An 18,650-nucleotide genomic window follows, 5' to 3' on the forward strand; every position below is an offset into this window, starting at 1 on the left:
TGGAAAACTTGGGCATAGGTTTTTTCTCCTCTCTCCATAAAACTGGTCATTCAATTAAGTTAAAGCTGAAGTGTGGGAGTTTCAAGACAGACAAAAAGGAGGTGCACAGTACAAAATTTGCTACCACAAGTAATAGTTGCATCTCCAGAAGAGGATTAGACAACTTCACAGTGGATAAAGCTATCAAGGCTATCAGCATCTGATACAAGTCAGATGCAAATGTCATATAATCCACAGTTAAATGTCATATAATCCACAGTTGTGTCAAACATGAGATGAAGGCTTTGAAATTTGATGTAGGAAGATTTGCCCTCAAAGTAAACCGTGTGCTTTCCTCCTCAGTCAATATGATAAACTCGCTTGTGTCCTTTTTTTGACTTTGTATAACCAGAATACAAAGGTGTGCTTAGGCACATGCCAGCAAGGTAGCTGTCACTTCTATATGCTCATACTACCATGACAGTCAACAGTGAGGGCATACTTTTTTTTTCAGAAGGGGGTTTCAGATTGTGTGTTCAGCATTCGGTGAGGAAGAACACAAATCCCCGCTTCTTTGTTTTGCTTTCTTTCTGCACAGCCTGATGGAAATCCTTGACATGGTGCGCTGAATACCTGGAGAAATTGTATGGTGTTGAAACATCACTTATAAAAACAGATGTCAGTGCTCTCACTTCACAATGACATGAAATGGACAGCTTTAGGGTCTCTTTCTACAGCACTCCACATTGAGATAGACATTGGCAAGCTGTACGATGATTTCTGCGCTATGCAACTGTAATAGGTATGAGTTACTCGCGCGTAAACTGGTGCCTTTCTCGGTTAATTTGCCTTGTTAAACCTTTCTGACTGCACAGCCCCTTCTCATCGCGGCTGCCTCAGTCACTGGCAGAATCCGTCAGTGGGCATTTCTTGAACCTCTTCCAACATAAAAGTTGTTTGACACCCAGTCTCCTCCTCCTCTCACTGCGCGGGAGTCTTCTGCACAGGGAAGGCGTGGGTAGCGGAGGACCTGGGCTCTCCTCACTGATGTCCAGTGAAGAGTCCTGGAGCCCTCTCTCCAATTCCCCCGTCTGCCTCCCTTTATCCCTGGTGTTGCGCTGATTGGCTTCCCCCTCTACTGAGCTGTTTCTCCCCCTACTGCTGGGTCCTTTGCCAGCATCATCTGGGAGCCTCCCCTTCGCCTCTCGCTCCGATGTCAGTTCCCTGACAGCAACAAACAAGGGTTGAGATGATCTTGAAGGAACAGAATATAAATCAGAGATGAGGGGAGATTTTGCAGATGAATGCCAGAGGGCAGATGTAAACAAACTAGTCTCTTTCACGCTTTCCATTCCTGGATCTAATGTGAGAAAGTTTTCATAAGTAAAGTCCAAGGACAGAAACAGGCTGAGAAATAGCGTAGTGAAGACTGAGATGCAGGTGCAGCTGAACATTCACATGGCCTGTGCAGATTCTCTTGACTGCTTAAAAAAAGAACCCAGATCTGCTAAGAACAGCAAGAGGCCAGCTCAAATACAAATTTAAAAGGAAGGAAGGCAAGGACAAGCCAACCCAGCTTTCAGGTAAAAACTGTTAGGATTCTTGCTACGTGTTTGCAGTCATGGGATTGTTCTCTATCACATGACGGTGTATGTTTTCATTCCACAGCGTGGGAAGTGACGGAGACAGGATGTTTGGGTGTTACTGTGTTCCGTGAAGTGGGGCTATTGTCCTTTGTTTCTCTCCCTTTGCTGTCTGATGAGAAAGCAAAAGCAGCCAAGGCAGAATTCTCTAAGTGTATTATATGCAAATAAACATAGATTAGCCAAAATGCTGTGCTACTGAGTTCTGTTATACAAATACTCTGCGGATCCCTAAGTGTGCTGATGCTTCTTGGTATCAGTCGTTGTAATGTTTGGGCTGAAGAAAGCATTTAATTTCAATTATTTCACTATGAAGGTGGCACGTCAACTACCTAGCTGCAGGGAGGGAGAATACAAGAAGTTTGGGAGGGGGACAGACATGGCCCCGGAGGTTGACTCTGGGGAGACCCACCACTCTCCCTGGGGTTTAAAGGTGAGCTGAAGGGGTCAAATTGGGTAGAAATTCACTGTCAGTATTGGGAGAGGGGATCTTCTGGAATTTCTTCCACCACAGTTGATAAATCTACTTGAGCATCACAATTACTCTTCTTAGAATGGAGAATGTGAGCTAGAATATATGTCTTACATCTTCAAGCTGAAGGGGGAGATCAATAAAGACAGACAAGCTGCCTTCTGGGGGAACTTGTCCATCACTTCTGATCTTCTCATATAGGAACTACTGAAAGGCTTCCAAGGAATCTCAAGTTCCCTGGAACGTATCTTGAATACCAAGGAGCCACAGCATATAAAACTGGGCACAGGATTTCAACCTTTCTTTTGCACCATATAGTCTAGTTTATTATACCATACAACTCTATGAATAGAATCACAGAATTGTAGAGTTGGAAGGGACCCCAAGGTTCATCTAGTCCAGCCCCCCTGCAATGCAGGAATCTCAGCTTAAGCATCCATGACAGATAATAATAATAATAATAATTTATTATTTATAACCCGCCCATCTGGCTGGGTTTCCCCAGCCACTCTGGGCGGCTTCCAAAAGAATATTAAAATACTGTGATACATCAAACATTAAAAGCTTCCCTAAACAGGGCTGCCTTCAGATGTCTTCTAAAAGTCTGGTAGTTGTTGTTCTCTTTGACATCTGGTGGGAGGGCGTTCCACAGGGAGGGCACCACTACCGAGAAGGCCCTCTGCCTGGTTCCCTGTAACTTGGCTTCTCGCAGTGAGGGAACCGCCAGAAGGCCCTCGGTGCTGGACCTCAGTGTCCGGGTAGAACAATGGAGGTGGAGACGCTCCTTCAGGTATACTGGACCGAGGCCATTTAGGGCTTTAAAGGTCAGCACCAACACTTTGAATTGTGCTCGGAAACGTACTGGGAGCCAATGTAGGTCTTTCAAGACCGGTGTTATGTGGTCTCGGCGGCTGCTCCCAGTCACCAGTCTGGCTGCTGCATTCTGGATTAGTTGTAGTTTCCGGATCACCTTCAAAGGTAGCCCCACGTAGAGCGCATTGCAGTAGTCCAAGTGGGAGATAACCAGAGCATGCACCACTCTGGCGAGGCAGTCCGCGGGCAGATAGGGTCTCAGCCTACGTACCAGATGGAGCTGGTACATAGCTGCCCTGGACACAGAATTAACCTGCACCTCCATGGACAGCTGTGAGTCCAAAATGACTCCCAGGCTGCGCACCTGGTCCTTCAGGGGCACAGTTACCCCATTCAGGACCAGGGAATCCTCCACACCTGCCCGCCTCCTGTCCCCCAGAAACAGTACTTCTGTCTTGTCAGGATTCAATCTCAATCTGTTTGCCGCCATCCATCCTCCAACCGCCTCCAAACACTCACACAGGACCGTCACCGCCTTGACTGGTTCTGATTTGAAAGAGAGGTAGAGCTGGGTATCATCCGCATACTGATGAACACCCAGCCCAAATCCCCTGATGATCTCTCCCAGCGGCTGCATGTAGATGTTGAAAAGCATGGCCATCCAACCTCTGCTTAAAATCCTCCAAGGAAGGAAAGTCTACCACCTCCCAAGGGAGTCAGTTCCACTGTCAAACAGCTGGAAGAAACTTATTCAATTGTTTAAAAAAACCCTTAAGGCTCCAATGCTAGACCCAGTTTTTAGTAGTAAGCCCCACTGAATTACTTCCAAGTGGGCATGTATAGGATTGTACTGTAAGCTACTAATAAGTAAAGGTAAATGGACCCCTGACCCTTAGGTCCAGTCGTGGCCGACTCTGGGGTTGCGGCGCTCATCTTGCTTTATTGGCCGAGGGAGCCGGCGTACAGCTTCCAGGTCATGTGGCCAGCATGACTAAGCCGCTTCTGGCGAACCAGAGCAGCGCACGGAAATGCTGTTTACCTTCCCGCCAGAGCGATACCTATTTATCTACTTGCACTTTGATGTGCTTTCGAACTGCTAGGTTGGCAGGAGCAGGGACCGAGCAACGGGAGCTCACCCCGTCACAGGGATTCGAACCACTGACCTTCTGATCGGTAAGTCCTAGGCTCTGTGGTTTAACCCACAGTGCCACCCGCGTCCCTAAGCTACTAATAAGTGACAGCAAAAGGGAGGTGGCAAGATAGCGAAGTATTCCATGACTTTATGAATAGGTGCATGTCCTAGTCCAATTTTCCACAACATAATGCCCCCCAGATGATTTGGACTACAACTCCCATCAGTCCTAGCCAGCACTGCCAATAGGAATGCTGTGAATTGCAGTGAAAAACATCTGGAAGGTACCATGTTGAGGGGAAGTTATCCTATCCATTGGCAGCTGACCCATGGCCAATTTACCACTCTATGATAAATGACTTTGAATTCGAAGCATTATTCATTAAATTAGTTAAAGCTTTTATAACCCACTTTTCCAACCTACAGAAACTGCCCAGAAGTCACTTACAGCTAGCACATTACAATCATGCACGGTGTCATATTTAAAAAGCAAAACAAAAACAAGAAATGCAAGAGACAAAACTAAAAAGAGAGAAGGGAGAATGAGACTATGAAGTACAATCTTTTACAAATGGACTGCTGCAGCTTTTCAGGAAATGAAACAATTTTACCCATTTTTAAAAAAGTTTTTGTGACAAAGGATGAAAATGACCTATATTTAAAAATCCTAGTCAAATGAGGGGGAAGAGGGCATTAGCCATATAGAAAGCATAGCTATTTTCTGCTCCAGTGGTCAGGTTTTGAAAGCTCTTTCGTGTGATGCTAAGTGACAGCAGGAAGGCTTCTTGCCACATGTACACTGTAAATGCAGGTGACAGGCCCCCAGGACATTTAGAGACAGAAGACCTTAGCAAGGCTCAGGGGACATGGGTGGGGAAGTGACTTGGCTGCAGCACCATTTCAGGAGAAGACAAAATTGTTAAAGAGCCGGAAACTCCTGACGATAAGGAGTTAGAGGCCCTTGTGTCCCATTGCAAATTTTGCCTAGAGACACTCCTTGTCCAAATGCGTGGTGGGATCCATGCAGCTTCTTATCCACACATCAGTTTCCAAACTGCGGGAGGCAGTGGAAGACAGGAGTGCCTGGCGTGCTCTGGTCCAGGGGGTCACGAATAGTTGGACACGACTAATCGACTAAGCAACAACAACAACAACAACAGTTTCCTCAGTCCAAACTGTGTTCGCATACGAGGGTACTTCTGTTCCAAGTGGAAAGAAGCGCAACAGCTCTCTGTGTGTAAATATCATGCTCCAGATATTTTAATCTGATCTGTGCCTTTGTGTGCAAGATAGACAGGTGGAGTGTACGTCTGTGAAATATGCCACACATGATTATAATATCTCTAAAATGTCTTGGTGACACTGTTTGCATAGATTTGATCCTTGTCATTTCATATACATGAGTGTTTACTTTAGGAAATACCAAGGGATGTGGGTAAATACGCACAGAAAATAGTGCATTCATATGCTAATTTAAGACCATGCAAGAAGCATTTAACTAACAGCTGCACAGGGCAGTTTTTGGAAATATTTGGCTTGCTAGTGGTGATAGCTGGGTGCTGCAGAAGCAGTTATCATACATTTTGGTTTCAGACATGTTATTTCCAGAGCTCCAGAATTTGAAAATAAATCTGCCTTTCATATTCTGCTACTGGAACAGGACAAAATGTACACTCACAATGCTATTTTTCTTTTCAAAATGTAACCCTCAAGTGATCATGTCTTCTTCTTTTTAGCTACATTTAATTCCAGTCAGGTGCTGATTTTATGTTTGAGCTAATCTGTCCTGACTCTTGACTACTGTGAGATGCACATAGGAAAACCACAGTGAAAACCCAGTTAATAACTGTATGACCCAGTTATTTACTTAGGAATTACAGAATTCCCTTGCTAAATACTAGTGGAAGCTGCTCTATAGGAGATAATGGGGCTTGGCCCACAAATCTCATTCTGGCCTCAGCCAGTCCTTACCTGCCTCCTGGGGGTGGCACTGCCTATGTAGAATTCAGCAGGGAGAAGGATGGAGACAAAACTAGAATTAGGTGGCTCTGCCTCTTATTGGCTCTCGTTCTCCCCACATTTAGGCTCCACATTTTCCACCCTACCAGTCCCAAGGATTGCCATACAGCATTTTAAAAAAACCAGGACACCTCGAAAACCGTTTTTATACTGACCCCAAAATTACAAAAAATGCCAATTTTGTTGCATGCTGAAGTTCCAGGACAAACTGTTTCCTTCCAGAAATCCACCCCAAACGTCACTTCCACCTTTGAAATTCCAGTAATATCCGGGACATACGGCAGCCTGCAATAGGCACCAGCAACCACTGCTAAATCCTCCATGGAGCTTATGTATGCGTTGCAATAAACTATGTCCTAACAATTTCCCTTTTGTTGTTGTTTAGTCGTTTAGTCGTGTCCGACTCTTCGTGACCCCATGGACCAGAGCACACCAGGCACTCCTGTCTTCCACTGCCTCCCGCAGTTTGGTCAAACTCATGCTGGTAGCTTCGAGAACACTGTCCCACCATCTCGTCCTCTGTCGTCCCCTTCTCCTTGTGCCCTCCATCTTTCCCAACATCAGGGTCTTTTCCAGGGAGCCTTCTCTTCTCATGAGGTGGCCAAAGTATTGGAGCCTCAGCTTCAGGATCTGTCTTTCCAGTGAGCACTCAGGGCTGATTTCCTTCAGAATGGAGAGGTTTGAACTTCTTGCAGTCCATGGGACTCTCAAGAGTCTCCTCCAGCACCAGAATTCAAAAGCATCAATTCTTCGGCGATCAGCCTTCTTTATGGTCCAGCTCTCACTTCCATACATCACTACTGGGAAAACCATAGCTTTTACTATACGGACCTTTGTCGGCAAGGTGATGTCTCTACTTTTTAAGATGCTGTCTAGGTTTGTCATTGCTTTTCTCCCAAGAAGCAGGCGTCTTTTAATTTCGTGGCTGCTGTCACCATCTGCAGTGATCGTGGAGCCCAAGAAAGTAAAATCTCTCACTGCCTTCCCTGCATTCACTCATTAAAAGCTGCAGCAGCAGATGAGTGGGGAAGGGCAAGTAAAATAGATCTGGGCCAGATGCAACACTGCCACCCTGACCCCAGTCAAACAAAGGCTTGCAAGGTCCCCTGACCACAGAACATGTAAGGATGTGGCAGGAAAAAGGTTAAGACAACAAAAGTCTCTGGGCTTGTATCAGGCTATCTGTTTTCACTGGTGGTCTTTGCGAGATGAAATCCAGGCAGCTGGATTATAGTGATGTAGAAATCTTTGATTCTAATTATAATTTGTTGAGTCTGAATTCTGAGATTCACAGGCATTTTGATAATAAATTAAGCAGTGCCAGATCATGGCTATTCAGTAGGGTTTTAAATGACACGTTGCGGGTTCTAATCGCTTGAGCTGTCTCTGAGCTTTTTCCCAGAAACACAGAGGCAACACCTTCTGCTTATAAAGGTAAGGTAAGGTAATTTGCATAAAACAAGATGAATGTAAATAAACCCACAAGCATGTGATAGACTTTGAATGAGTCTATCTAGCAGTTTTTAAAATTAGACAGTCACTGCAGCGTTTTTAGAAAGTCTGCAGGGCTGTTCCTTCCTTTCTCTAGATGTAATGGATACATTAATTTTGAGCAAGGTACCTTCTTGTGCCTCAGATCTTCTTGACTGAATAATGATACACATATCCTTATTGAACTGGCTGAATCACGATCTCTCCTGCGAGCCACTGCCGAGAACAACAGAATGATAGATACTCAGAAGCTGACCTTGGGATAGACACGGGTGTATGGAAGCACTCTGAACCCTTGGTCCCATATATAGAAAATATAAATAATATGCTTCAACATAACACATTGTGATATAATGGATAAATGATGGCTGTAATCCATTTCAAACATAAGAACATAAGAAGAGTCTGCTAGATCAGGCCAGTGGGCCATCTAGGCCGCATCCTCACAGTGGCCAACAAGATGCCTACAGGAAGCCTGCAAGCATCACAGGAACACAACAACACTCTGCCCAGCTGCTATTCAAAGGCATCGTGCCTCTGAGAGTGGAGGTAGAGCCCAGCCATTGTTGTCAGGAGCCACTGGTAGCCTTGTCCGCCATTAAATTGTCTAATCTTCTGGTAAAATGAGACCTTCGTAGGGTTTGCTGTTTAAATGAAAGGAAGAACATTATATATGGTTCATTGGACACAAGACATCACCTTGCCGACAAAGGTCCGTATCGTTCAAGCTATGGTTTTCCCAGTAGTGATGTATGGAAGTGACAGCTGGACCATAAAGAAGGCTGATTGCCAAAAAATTGATGCTTTTGAATTATGGTGCTGGAAGAGACTCTTGAGAGTCCTATGGACTGCAAGAAGATCAAACCCATTCATTCTGAAGGAAATCAGCCCTGAGTGCTCACTGGAAGGACAGATCCTGAAGCCAAGGCTCTAATACTTTGGCTACCTCATGAGAAGAGAAGACTCCCTGGAAAAGACCCTGATGTTGGGAAAGATGGAGGGCACAAGGAGAAGCAGGCGACAGAGGATGAGATGGCTGGACAATGTTCTCGAAGCTACCAACATGAGTTTGACCAAACTGCGGGAGGCAGTGGAAGACTGGAGTGCCTGGCGTGCTCTGGTCCATGGGGTCATGAAGAGTTGGACACAACTAAATGACTAAACAACAACAACTACCTATAACCAGGACCTGTGCTCTTGATGTCATTACAGACCAAGTGGCTTATTCTCCTGGTCCTGAGACTTCTGATCTAAATGCAACTGCCTGCAAAAAGAAAATAAAAGACTGAAAAAATGTATAATTTAAGCTTGGTATTTTTACCCTTGCTAATAACATTCTTGAGACCAGATCCTCTGGTCCATCATGTTAACTCCGCATCACTTATGCAAGACCAAATGTCGGGAAAAGTTATTTTTCATAGTTATTTGTGTGTTTCCAAGTGGCACCAGGTTTCCTTGTTCACCAACAGTGCTCTTCCACTGTCCATTATCTGATATGTGTTTAAAAACGGCAAAGAATGTCAGTGTCCTCTTTTCTGATGAACGCACTTTGAGTCTCATCACAAAGAAGACAAGTTCAGCCAGAGTCTGAGGTATTGTGGTGATACCTAGAACTGGGTTAAATTGCTTTAAAATGGCAACTGTGTGTGTTGGGACCAGGAATGACACTATGGCAGAGATGGAAGTTTTCCACTTTGCGTCTGCAAAAGGTTTGGTGCAGCCATACCCATTGCTGCCTGTCCTGTAACTTCCTGCTAAAATCATATAACTTTTTATAACACAAGTGTTCTGGCTGTGAGTTTTGTATCCCGTTTCTCTTGTGCTATAGTGAAAGAGTGCAATGATGTGGTTTCAGGAAGCTTCACAGAACTAACGAAGCAGAATGATGGTCTGATACAAATCCTCCAGAACTGTACTATTATGTCAACATGTTCCAGATTACACCTGCAAAACACACCAATCTGGGGGCGGGGGACAGTGGAATAGATTTCAGGAATCAGGAATAAGACTATTGGTCAGAAGATGGATTAACATCCCTCCCCCCTGTGATTCTTTAGCCTTTCAAAATACACTCCCACTTTACACATGAAAATCCAGGGATTTATCTGCCACCTTCATGTATAGTTTGGAGTTATGTAAAGCAGCTTTGGAAGCACAGTGTGAAGCTGATGGAATTTAAATATAGTCTATGTGGGCAGCATTGCAGCCTTTATTTTTTTTAAAAAAGCTTCCAAACAGTTCATTGTGCTGTTCAGCATCCATGGCAACAAATGCTAAACGGCCTGCCTCAGAAAATGCAGAAAAGGCAACAGAACCAAGACAGTGTATTCCAAAACATTTTGTGGCTGTCTGGTATCAAAACAGAAAAGGAACTGTTATATTCATGCAGAATTACATTTTGCTTCCTAAGGTGCAAGGTTTCGGTGTTTTCGCTTCAAATTAAATGAACGGAGAAAATTAATAAATCAAAGGTTGCTGAACTGATGTTTACTCAGATAAAATGGGCTTGTAAATAGGTCCTGTCCTTGGAGCAAGGAGGATCGCCTATGCTCTTGCCCTGTGTCACATTTCGGATAGCTCTTCTTCACCTGCTGCACATTAAACGGATGACCATGGATGAGCAACATCATGGGAGGGGTGTTTCTAGGACTAAGGTGAAACTGTGAAGCTCCCTTTTTAATTTTTGCTATTAGATGCTGCATGTTGCTTAAGTAAAGGTAAAGGTAAAGGTAAAGGTATCCCTGCCTGTACGGGCCAGTCTTGACAGACTCTAGGGTTGTGCGCTCATCTCACTCTATGGGCCGGGAGCCAGCGCTGTCCGCAGACACTTCCGGGCCACGTGGCCAGTGTGACAAGCTGCATCTGGCGAGCCAGCGCAGCACACGGAACGCCGTTTACCTTCCCGCTGGTAAGCGGTCCCTATTTATCTACTTGCACCCGGGGGTGCTTTCGAACTGCTAGGTTGGCAGGCACTGGGACCGAGCAGCAGGAGCGCACTCCGCCGCAGGGATTCGAACCGCCGACCTTTCGATCGGCAAGCCCTAGGCACTGAGGCTTTTACCCACAGCACCACCCAGGTCCTTTCTTGTTTAAGTAACCTGGTTATATTTAGTATTGAAATGTGGATTTTTGCATGTTTTATTTTTGTTTTGTTATGTTATTATGAAATTCTTACTACATTATTGCTTTTGCTATGTTATTATGAAATTGTTGTTATGTCATTGTCTTGCTGTGCTATTGTGGTATTGTTTCCGTAATATTTTGCGGTGGACCCCCTCTATAATACTGCCATGGGTTATCTTTTAGTTTTGTGTGAAGGTAAACTTAGCTACTTGCAGACTCAGGCAGAAGATGAACAAATAAAGATTTATTTTACCGAACAAAGTTGACAAACAGCAAAGCTATTCCTTAGCAAAAAGCACAGAAACCTTGTAATACTGAACTCTATAGGAAGGTAATATACAGGGTGAGCCTCCATTAAATTTACCCTGAAGAACATCACACAGAATTCAGTGGCCGTTACTTCCTGCAAAATATGCATAGGATTTCTCTCCCCAGTGCCTAAGTGTATAAACCATTCAAGGACATACAGACATGTATCCCCAAATGAGCAAGCTATGATAATGTTTTGTTGCCACCTTCAATTCCCAACTGTTCTAGAATTGTGTTTGATTCATTACAATGCCTTTTATTAATTACAGGGAATCCAGTCTGGCTGAAAGCCTTTATATTTCCTGGCATGGTCCACGGAAATAAAGGTCCCATTATCTCAACTAGGCAAATGATTTACAACCCTCTTCAGTATCACTTATGCTCAATTTACACAGTCATCTTTACATACAAATAACAGGCAAACAGTCACATAAATTTTGGCTTTGCACTACAGCTGCTTTTGTGATTTGGTTGTTAGACAACAAAGCAACACAATTTTATCCTCTTTGGCTTTTAGAAGGTTAAGCCTCCTTGATTATCAGCAAGTGGGGTAATATTGGCCCTTTGCATTTTTAGCAAGAAGGGAAGAATATTGTCTGTTTACCCAGGGATAGCAGACCTGTGTATGATTAAAAGCAGCAAGCCCATCATGAGTCCTTGTAACAAGCAATGGAACTCATCCTGTGCTGTGTTGGACTGCGCATTTACCCATTCCTGCTTCACATCATTGGCTGCCATTGGTTCAGGGTTAGGTGGGGGGAATGTGCATCCTGATGTCAGGACAGAAGATAAATGGAGAAAGTTACCAGAGGGAGGGAAGTGAGAACTCCACACATAGCTGCCATGTCCTTTGTAATATCACTTGCCCTCCTTTGTGAGCTGTACTGTGAAAATTAGCATTTTCCATTTGTTGGTGTTCTTTTAGCCAAGAAGGACTTTGCTTTTCTTCCTTTTTGCAGTGCCCCTCTCTGTGAAATATGCCGGTGGCTTAGGCTACTGATTCCAGGGTATTTGATTCTGTTCTCCTTAAAAAAGTGATGCTTTGTTTATTTATGCACGGTGCTTTGCATCGTACGTATAACTATTGCATCCTTTGCATCGTACATATAACTATTAAAGGCACTGTCTCAGAGACATAGGCTAGCCAATGTGATCCTTGCTTTGGAAACTTCAAGATCATACTGTTGCAGAACAATTAAACTTGTTCCCTGTTCTGGTAATCCCAGCAGATCTTACACTCCCCCCCTCCAGTTATATCCAGATTGAACCGCAATATTTTGGTAGCCCTTCTCAGGGTCTCATACTAGAGTGTGATAGAATGTCGTGAGAGTGCAAGAAAGATAATAAATCCATAGAGAGAGATTTTGGTTTATATCACGTTGTATGTCAAAGCTATGCTAAGGCAGCTGAAGAAGGACATTTAATGCACACATTAGATCTAGAAGAAAGTTATTTGAGGATGGGAAATGAGTAAGTCTGGATACTAGAAAACTACTGCTTAAGAAATACAATGAATGATAATTAATGCTTATTTCTGTGCGAAAAATAATTTGCTATACTTGCCCAGCCTTTTGGGTTGTTGCCATACCTGATAATCTGGAGTACTTAGCTTTTCTAGAATCAAGCCTGGTAAGCCTGTTTTCCTTCCTGCTTGTTTATTACAGCATTTAACAAGCCAGCAGGATATAGCAGGTTACCAAAGGATATCCTCATACAGTATTATTTTTGTGACGCAGTGAAACTGGAGAGGAAGAACAATATTGTTGAATGGAATAAGCCGTCACTGACACAGCCTCTGGTACCAAGGAGATCCCAGGACAGCAACAGTGATTACAGCCAACTGCTCTGCATTATATAGATAATTTCTGCATTATTTGGAGCTGTAGCACAGATTAAACACATTGCACATAATCATGCGGTTGATATTAAACTAATCTATATTTGTACCCAGTAGTAATGCAGCTTTTAAGACGACTTAAAACTTTCTCCCTTAAATATGTCCAGGAACACTTAAGGAAGTGAAACAAGCATGATCTGAACCATTAGATATATTTATGTCTCTTACTATGTGAACAGTATCATTAATGCTTGTGATATTCAGTGTAGGTGCTATCAGCACCCAACCCTAGAGTTGGAATAATTATGGGTTGCCATTGCACAATACAGAGAGAGAGAGAGAGACCCTTCAAATAGAAGATACCAATTTAAATGCATTACTTGTTGACTTCCAATTTACTGCTTTAGCCATTATTTGCCTCAAACAAGATCAACTATTTATTGCTAGGGAGAAAATATAGTTTTTCTACATCTCAATTCAATACAGCAAATTTTTAATTGACCCTGACAAATGATGGCACAATAACAGAATATATTTTATTGCTAAAATAAATATGGCCAGATAATTCTAATAACTTGTCTCTCTTTGCCCTAATGAACAACTAGCAAATTTCAGGCAATTAAGATTACCATCTACAAAATTCAACACAGTTGTTCTCAAGTGATAGCCTTAGCAGATTAACTGTCTGGATTTTGAATGGCTGCAGTTGGTTGCTGCACTTGTAACCCTGCTCTTCTGCTCTTAAGTGGCTAACTTTACGGTTCCCAGATGGTCTTAAATCCAGATAATGCTCCGGGCAAGAGACACAGAATTTGCAATAATACTTCATCATTCGCAGGTCCTATGCCATCAGAATGCAGCTGTACGCAATGCTACACTGTCTTTCTGAATACAGAGACTGGTGGCTGTCATTCATGCTCTGGCAACCTCCAGATTACACTCTTGTAATGCACTCTGCCTGGAGGTGCATCTGAAAAAGATTTGGAAACTTCCAGCTACTGAAGAACGTGGTGGCCCATGTTAGCAGACACAGAATGGTATTCACGTTAGTGGGGGGGGGCAGGTGTGGGTTGCAACAGCATTTCTCTTTGCTAAATTTAAGGAACTATGTTCACCGTTTGGTTAGGGTATCCACAGAACCTCTTTCCATTCTCCATTAGTAACTCCACCATGTTAATTATAGAATATATTAGAGTTACATTAGGATCCCTGTAACAGACCAACCCAATTAGTTTACCATCCTTGCAGAGGTAAGCAACCTTGATTAGGTAGCTGTCTTATCTGTAACAACGTCCTTATATCAATGTCACTAATAATTTTAGATTAATGGAGTCTGCCTAATACTGAAAAGTAAATCTAAAGCTTGAACTTTGTAACTTTTTAATATTCCCAATATAACCTAGGACAACTCATTGGAAGTTATGACAGCCATGAAGTCCTTGTTGGACTATACTACGCATTTATTATACATAAATCAGGACAAAGAAAAACATGGTCGTTCTTCTAAGAGAGAGAGAAAACAAAAGCAACACAGAGAGGATGTTCCGCTCATGGGACTCCAGCAATCTGTGCTGGAATATAAACAGACATGTGACATGTAACAATCCCACATATCTGCAGCAAGGGTGGAATGGAATTCCCAACAGTCCTAAGTCAGATGACCTTGGCATGAATGTCAGAGGACATCCAGTACCATAAGCAAGAATGCTTCAAACACCAGGCTTAAGATCACCTCTATCTATTTGATCATAGAATCCGCTAGCTCCCTGGGAAGTTGCTAAACTAAGCAGAATGCTAAACTTGTCCTTAGAAAAATACAAAAAAAAAACCATAATCAATGCCAGACAAAATGTACCCTGGGTGCTTGCACAAGGAGAAATCAAACCTGTTCACCTCATTCAGCTACATCAAATTAGTTCTCTTCTCCACCATCTTTATTATTCACAACTTCATATTATTTATCAAGTTTATGTGGAGGAAGTTGGGAGCCATGGATCCCATATTTCTTGGGATGAGAAAGACTACATGTCGACAGTTCTTAATCATACTTTATCCAACACCCAGAATTACCCAAATTACCAGTTCAGATAAACTGAGTCCTGGAGAGACAAAATATGTACACCTACACACCAGCCATTAGACAACTGGGGTTCCTTGTGTATGAAGACATGCCTTGTCTGATTGTTGTACTTCCCTTGACCTTTAATGATCAGCAATTTTTATGAGATAAAATAGTTCACACGAAAATTAAAAGCTGCTCATCTGCAGTAGGTTTTATGCTCCTTTGGGGTTGCGTATGACCTGAAAACTTGTCTCAAGCATGAAAAGAAATAGGTAAGATAATACTGGATTAAATGGGTACAAAAACATTTAGTAGAATCGTGGAATCACAATCTCAATTATGAAAAGAAATGGGCAAGATAGAACGGAATTGAATGGGTAAAAAAACATTTAGTAGCGTTGTAGAATCATCATCTAATGCTTACTTTTTACTTACTAATGAGTAAAAAACCCCCACATTTTTCATCTTGGTAATAAAGTGTGAAATTTAATAAATACTGCAACATTTCTGTATAATTAGGAATGTATTTTGTTTTCCAAACTGCCTCCGTTTGGTTTCCTTTCTTCAATCCTGAGTCATCCCAAGAGTTTCATCATATTATATAAGCCAGCTGGTGAAGCAAGCTATATCTACGGTAATTCTAGGCAGTTCTCTTGGTTTTGTTTTGGCAATTTAAATTTCAGTACTGTCAACATGTAACAGGAGGAGGATACAGGATTTGTTTTACACAGTTCACATTGACTGAAAACTCAATGTGGATATAGTTTTGTTCTTACCGTATTTTTTGCACCATAACACTCACTTTTTTCCTCCTAGAAAGTAAGGGGAAATGTCTGTGCGTGTTGTGGAGGGAATGCCTACGGGTGGCATGCCTACGGATTTTCCTCCTCTAAAAACTACGTGCGTGTTATGGTCGGGTGCGTGTTATAGAGCGAAAAATACGGTAACCTTAAAAACCTCGTAATCAAATGCATTAGCCTTCAGAGTAATACAAGGCTCTTTCTTCTTCACCTTGAGCATAGTTAGATTGGAATTTGCTCCTACAAAAGGTAGTGATTCCAACCAACTTGGATGGCTTTAAGGGGGGATTAGATAAATTCATGAAGGGCAAGGGTATCAATGGTTTCTAGTCCATGAGAGATGTTCCACCGTTGGAGGCAGTTTTGTTGGTATCCGTCTTTCTCAAGATACAATGGAGTGTGCCTCTGGGATTGAAGGCAAACTGCTGGGAAATCACAGCGCCTGCTGTGGCTGCAGAGACTGGTAACTCATAACTGCTGCCTCTTGCATTGATTGTTTTTGCTGCATTAGTAGCACTGAAGTGACCTCTCCAGGGTGCAAGCCTGGGCACAGTGTGTGTGTGGAGGTCCTGGGCGGCCCAGACAACACGATCCTCCACTCGGCCTCACTGATGCAGTCCAAGTTCTGGCACCAGCTTGGCTGCAGGAGCTGCCGGCAGGAGGCATACAAGATGCTATTAAGCCGTCTCAGGGACTTCACTTTGGATTTGTGTAGGATTTGCTCCTTAAACTTTTCCTCTCCTGAAGATGCCCCACAAGGCAGCAAGGAGAGATTTTTCCTTGCGGATTACTCCCAAAACCTTTCTCACGAGTAAGTATAACCTCAGTATACCAGCTACTAGGACTTATAGGTGGGGAGACTGCTGATGCATTCAATTTCTGCTTGCGGGCTTCTCAGACATCAAGTTGGCAACTGTGAGGACATAATCCTGGGTATGATTGGCCTCTGGCAGGATTCAGCAGGGCTCAATTTATGTTGTTCCTTTTTCTGCATTAGATTTATGCAGATATCCCTCTGGAAATTCATTCAAACTAAATCAACATACATATTTTGAACAGTAATGTCCTTTTAATATGAGTTTCGTCTTTGGTGCTGAGCAAATCAGCCCATCTCCTGCTAATGGCAATCGATCACAGGCAACATTGTTCCAGTGTCCGCTTCTAAAAAGAATGTAAGCAGCTGGTTTTGACCAATACACAGCTAAAAGGCTTCAGACTAACAACAACAAAACTTAACCAATCACTTCTTTCCCTGTGCTAAGCAATGATGCTAGTTATCTGAAATCAGCCAGTGGTAGAGTCCTATCAGTATCCCTTCTCAGGCAAATTTAGCAAGGTATGTAGATAAGAGTCATCCCTTGGTTAAGCAACTCTTTCTCTTCAGAAAGCCTTCAAAGCTGATAGTAGAGCATCTTTCAGAAGCACTGCAAGACCTATTTGGACTCACTTGTTGTGATTACAAATAAACTGACAGAAGGATGGGGAAATTTACAGTATTTTAATTTGATTTTGTAGGTGTTGCTGTAAATCTTAAAGTCTATAAATAGCAGTCCCTTGCACAGTAGTAGACTTAAACTAGCACCTTCTGCCATCTTCCCCAACACACATTATCTCAGCCAATTTTAAATCATTTTAGGCCTTCTGGAATCCGTCACACTTTTGGAAAGGCTCATCTACCGCAAACATTACAATACTTTACAATACTTTCTCCCCCCCCCCCCGTAGTGAAAGTAAACAAAAAAACTATGTGAGTTGTTCCAGTTTTGCTATTGTTCACCTCTTATGTTCCAGTAAGTTTCATGTTTCTTAACCTGGTGTAGCTACAAGACAATCCATTTTAATACGGTCCTTTATCTTATCTAATAAGCTTATCTTGCTTATTAGGCCAGAGAGCATAACTTGAAAGGGCAAGCTGAGGAGAGAGCTGTGATTTGGAGCCTCTTCTCAACCACAGGCTCCAGCTCCTGCATGCCTGAAGTCACAATGTTGTTGTTGTTGTTGTTTAGTCATTTAGTCTTGTCCGACACTTCGTGACCCCATGGACCAGAGCATGCCAGGCACTCCTGTCTTCCACTTCCTCCTGCAGTTTGGTCAAACTCATGCTGGTAGCTTTGAGAACACTGTCCAACCATCTCGTCCTCTGTCCTCCCCTTCTCCTTGCGCCCTCCATCTTTCCCAACATCAGGGTCTTTTCCAGGGAGTCTTCTCTTCTCATGAGGTGGCCAAAGTATTGTAGCCTCAGCTTCAGGATCTGTCCTTCCAGTGAGCACTCAGGGCTGATTTCCTTAAGAATGGATCGGTTTGATCTTCTTGCAGTCCATGGGATTCTCAAGAGTCTCCTCCAGCACCAGAATTCAAATGCATCAATTATTCAGTGATCAGCCTTCTTTATGGTCCAGCTCTCACTTCCATACATCACTACTGGGAAAACCATAGCTTTTACTATACAGACCTTTGTTGTCAAGGTGATGTCTCTGCTTTTTAAAATGCTGTCTAGGTTTGTCATTGCTCTTTTCCCAAGAATCAGGCGTCTTTTAATTTCATGACTGCTGTCACCATCTGCAGTGATCATGGAGCCCAAGAAAGTAAAATCTCTCACTGCCTCCATTTCTTCCCCTTCTATTTGTCAGGAGGTGATAGGCCCAGTGGCCATGATCTTCGTTTTTTTGATGTTGAGTTTCAGACCATATTTTGCGCTCTCCTCTTTCACCCTCAGTAAAAGGTTCTTTAATTCCTCCTCTCTTTCTGCCATCAAGGTTGTGTCACTTGCATATCTCAGGTTGTTGCTTTAGCACTTTGCCCTCTCGCCGTCGATTAATCCCAAGCGGAGCCATTTGCGCCCAGCTGCCGGGCCGTCGAAGCCACTCCAAAGGGCGCCGCAGGGGCGGCAGCGGGCCTAAGCGCCTCCTCCTCCCCGCTGGGCAAACCGAGGCGAACCCTCGGGCGGCCCAAGCGGGCCCCGCGCGCGCG

General features: G+C 43.3%; 1 protein-coding gene and 1 long non-coding RNA gene across 2 annotated transcripts in view; one reads left to right on the forward strand and one right to left on the reverse strand.

The window, feature by feature from the left end:
* The window catches only part of DAPK1 (death associated protein kinase 1), a 552,849-nt gene that overhangs the window by 453,100 nt on the left and 81,099 nt on the right, over positions 1-18,650 (forward strand). The window lies entirely within an intron of this gene.
* Positions 14,986-18,070, reverse strand: LOC308597888. The gene is made up of 2 exons (XR_014013255.1): positions 15,823-18,070; positions 14,986-15,651 (listed from the first exon to the last, which is right to left on the reverse strand). It is a non-coding gene; the product is annotated as an uncharacterized lncRNA (long non-coding RNA).

Source organism: Podarcis bocagei (genome assembly GCF_964188305.1).
Source record: "Podarcis bocagei genome assembly, chromosome: 11".
NCBI lineage: Eukaryota > Metazoa > Chordata > Lepidosauria > Squamata > Lacertidae > Podarcis > Podarcis bocagei.